A 4,466-nucleotide genomic window follows, 5' to 3' on the forward strand; every position below is an offset into this window, starting at 1 on the left:
TGCCCTGATTCTTTACCTCTTCTTCATGAACACACTGGCTATGGCCTCGTCTTAGGCAGTACATACCCTCCATTTCTTGTCTATGGATCTGACCATTTGACTTGCTTTGACTAATGAAATATGGGATGAAACAATAGTGCTTAGGCCTCAAGAAGCATCATATATGTTTTAACCTATCATATGCTTTTATGGGGGAGAAAGAAACTTCCTTCTACTGTCAAGATTCTTCTGGCTGGCCTATTAATCAAACAGACGTGAGGCAGATTAGCAAGAGAAAACAACCAGATTTAATACATACATATATATGGGAACACCACCCACACAAGACAGTCAGAGACCCCGCATGCACGAGAGATTCAGAGACAGAAGGGAACATCAGTATATGAGATATCTGGAGCTAGGGACGAGGTAGTGCACCTTGGGAGCATCAAACGGTCATTGCGGAATAATAAGCAGAATAGACATTTAGTAAATAGAAGTGTGCCCTGCCCTATAATCAAAAGAAGTTATCACTGATAAACTCTTATTGCAAGTGATTCAAGTTCTTCTAGGTAAAGAGAAATTTCTCTTCAGTCTGAAGCTAAAATTGACTTTAATTCAAAGTATATGAAAAGATACTCAGCATAATTTTTCATTAGGGAAGTTAAAATCACATACCACTCTAAACCCATTAGAATGGCTAAAACCCCCAAACAGGTAAAAACAATTGCTGGTGAGAACTGGAAGCAACAGAAAGTGTCGTTCATTGTTGGTGAAATGCAGGTGGTCCTCAGCCACTGTGGAAGACAGTTTGGCAGGGGTATAAACCGAGACATAGTCTTATCAGATGATCCCACAATTGCACTCCTAGGTAAGTACATAACTGAAAGCTTAGATACACAATAAAACCTGCATGTGAATGCAGCTTTACTTATAGTCACAAAAATCTGTAAGCAAAAAATTGGTATATTCATACAGCAGACTACTATTCATCAGTAGAAAGGAATGATCGATTCCTACAACATCATTAATGATTCTTAAATTCATATTGCTACAGAAAGATACCAGTCTTCAAATGCTACATACTGTTTGATTCCATTATATGATATTCTGGAAAAAAAATTATAGAGAGGATAAAATGATCACAGTGAGGGGTACAAGGTGGTAGTGGTGAAAGGATATTTCTTAGTTTGGTGGAAGTATTCTGTATGATACTGAAATCGTGGATACATGACATTATGCATTTGTCAGAACCCACAGGATTTCATAGCACAAAGAATAAACCAAATATCTTTTAAAAATCCTTTAGGGGGTTGGTGCATCCCAGAACAACCACAGGAACTCATCTCATGCTTCATTTTAGTCAGTATCCCTATATCCCTTAGAATAAAATCTATTTTTCCATCTGTGTCATTTTCCTTCTTGTCTGAAGGACTTCCCTTAACTTTTCTTGAAGGGCAGATCTGATCATGATGAATTATTTCAGTTTTTGTAGTCTGGTTGAGACCATTCATTTTCCTAGATATGCCCAAGTGGAGAAGGAGTGAATTAGAGGACTACAATGAACCCTTTCTGAGGCAAATACAGATTTGGTACATAAAATACAATCACATAGAGAATAATTTAACAATAATGTTGCCAGTTTGACCATATGTTGTAAATTTAAATACATACCTTATAATCCCTAAATTTCACTCTATAAACACGTGCACACAAGGAGATAATGTACAAGAGTATTAGATCTGCATTGTTTCTAAATAGCAAAACTATATATAAATGAATAAAAAGTAAAAGACTTAATAAAAATTACTGTTTATCAAGAGGAATACAGTTAAATACATTTTGACACATACAGACAATTTAATACTATATCATAGAAAAAGCAAATTAATTCGAGTTATATGTATTAACATGAGTAAATTTCACATATTATGCTAACAGCAGGTTGAAGAAAAATGCACTCATTAAATCTCATTTATATAAAAATAATCAATTTTGCAGATTGCTTTAGGGATCCAAACATATATAGGTAAGTACAAAGAGATCCATATAAATTACAAATACCAAATCTGTGATCTTAGCCTTCTCTAGGTAGGACAAAAGGAGATGTGTTAAGAAAGAATAACAAGGGGCTAAAACAGGTTTGAAAATTGTATTATTGAGAAAAATAATGAGCATATTTTCTGGATTATAAATAATCTACACTTTAATTTAAAAAGTAATTACCATGCATTTAATATAAACTAAAAGAATAAAAACTTTAGTATGAGGAGGCACAATTGTCAAAAAGCAGATGTTTGCTATCAAATTATAAATTGTGTGGAAAACAAAACCCTATCTTTGTGTAATTTAAAACAATAAAGGAGTTTATAAGCCAAAGAGGACAGGAGAATGGAGGAATTCACAAAAGTAAAGAGAAAAAGAATATTTGATAAATAGAATACAGATTATTACACTTTCAAATTGAGGGCTATTTTTATCTAACTGGATGGATTAAGAAAATCAGAAGTGACAGCAAAACCCTGCTTTGGACCCTGGTGTATACATTACTGGCCAAATAATATAGATACTATAAAAAATTTAAAATAAACTGAATGGAACATAAGTCTAGTACCCACCTGCCACCATACATCATTATTACAATATTATTGACTATAGTCCTTATGCTGTTCTTTATATTCCCATACAAAACAGACAATTATATATATATATACACCCTTCTCCATCTACTCTGCAGAACCAATCATTCTCAACTAATTTTTTTGTGGTTGTTAATCCTCACCTGAGGATATTTTTCTATTGATTTTTTTGAGATTGGAAGGGAGGGTAGAGACAGAGAGAAACATCCATTGATATGAGAAAGACACATCAACTGGTTTTCTCCCACATGAACCTGGGCCAGGACCAGGGATCGAGCTTGCAACCAAGGTATGTGCCCTTGACCAGAATTGAACCTGGGACCCTTCAGTTCACAGGCTGACACTCTATCCACTGAGCCAAACTGGCTAGGGCTCAACTAAGTTTTACAGAGAAATCATTACAAATGTTTAATTTAAGCAAGCTCTCTTTATATTCTATTTAGAAGAGATCTTAACTAATCAATTAGAACTGGTGTCTAGAGTGGACAGACCAAGGAACCAAGTTAGTGTTGATGCTTAAAGCAGCATTTTTCAAATAGTACTGAGTGCTACTCCAGCTGTTAATAATTACTCATATTTTGAAAAGGTTTTTGGTCACATATATTTATGAAACTTGGGTTAAATAAATTTAGATAGGCTTCATGTCCATATGAATTCTCAAAGTCTTTTATATGCTAACTAGAGGCCCAGTGCACGAATCTGTGCACCAGTGGGGTCCCTCAGCCTGGCTTGCAAGATCAGGCTGAAACCAGCTATCCAACATCCCACAAGGGGTCCCAGATTTCGAGAGGGTGTAGGCCAGGCCGGGGGACCCCACTAGTGCACGATTGGGGCTGAGGAGGGGCAAAGGAGTTTGACCAGCCAGGGAGGGTCCACGGAAGGGCTGTGGGATATGTCTGGCCTGTCTTGCTCAGTCCCGATTGGCCACACTCCAGCAGCAAGCTAATCTACTGGTCAGAGCATTTGCCCCCTGGTGGTCGATGCACGTCATAGCGAGCGTTTGAGCGGCCTTAGCATATCATTAGCATATTATGCTTTGATTGGTTGAATGGATGACCGGACGACCAGACACTTAGTATATTAGGCTTTTATTATATAGGATGTGCCTTATAAATTTTGGGTATAAGGTGCATTAGCAAAAGTATCTGTTTTTCAAACTTATTTGATAATGGAAACCTCATTTTTATTAAAATATAAATTTTAGCTTAACAAAGCTTACTTCTAACTGGGTATAGATATGCATAAACATGCCAATATTTCAAAAATTTAAGAATTTATGAAGTAATAGACCTTTATAACCATTTTGATATTTATGTAAAATGTATTTCAGCTTTCACTAAATCTAAAAACAATAGCTTTCACTCAGTCTAATCTACACTAATAAAAGAGAAACATGGTAATTAGCTTACGACCGCTACCCTTCCCATTGGCTAATCAGCATATCCTTATGCAAATTAACTGTCAGCCAAGATGGCGGCCGGCAGCCAGGAAGCTGGAAGCTAACATGAGGCTTGCTTGCTCCAGTGACTGCAGACTCCAACGTTCCCCGCCTGCCTTGCCGGCCTCTGAGCTGGCAGTTTGAAACATTCTAACAAATATAGAAGCTAAACAAAATCCCAGAAACCAGCTTTCAGCTAGCCGGGATCTCAGAGCTGGAGTTATACATTGTTTCGATTATAGAACACAGCGGAAGCCTCAGAGCTAGAGCCAGAGCTAAAGCTGGCCCAGAATAAAAAAAAAAAAAAGAAAGAAAAAAAGGAGCAGTTGGGAGCTTCAGTCAACAACCGCCAGCCTGAAAGCAGCCCTCAGCCCCTCACCCAGACTGGCCAGCCCCCCAGTGGGGACCCC

General features: G+C 37.2%; 1 pseudogene; it reads left to right on the forward strand.

The window, feature by feature from the left end:
• The first annotated feature begins 675 nt into the window (after positions 1–675).
• Positions 676–4,466, forward strand: part of LOC102419144 — a 33,220-nt pseudogene continuing 29,429 nt past the window's right edge.

This window comes from Myotis lucifugus, unplaced genomic scaffold (assembly GCF_000147115.1).
Source record: "Myotis lucifugus unplaced genomic scaffold, Myoluc2.0 scaffold_469, whole genome shotgun sequence".
Taxonomy (NCBI): domain Eukaryota; kingdom Metazoa; phylum Chordata; class Mammalia; order Chiroptera; family Vespertilionidae; genus Myotis; species Myotis lucifugus.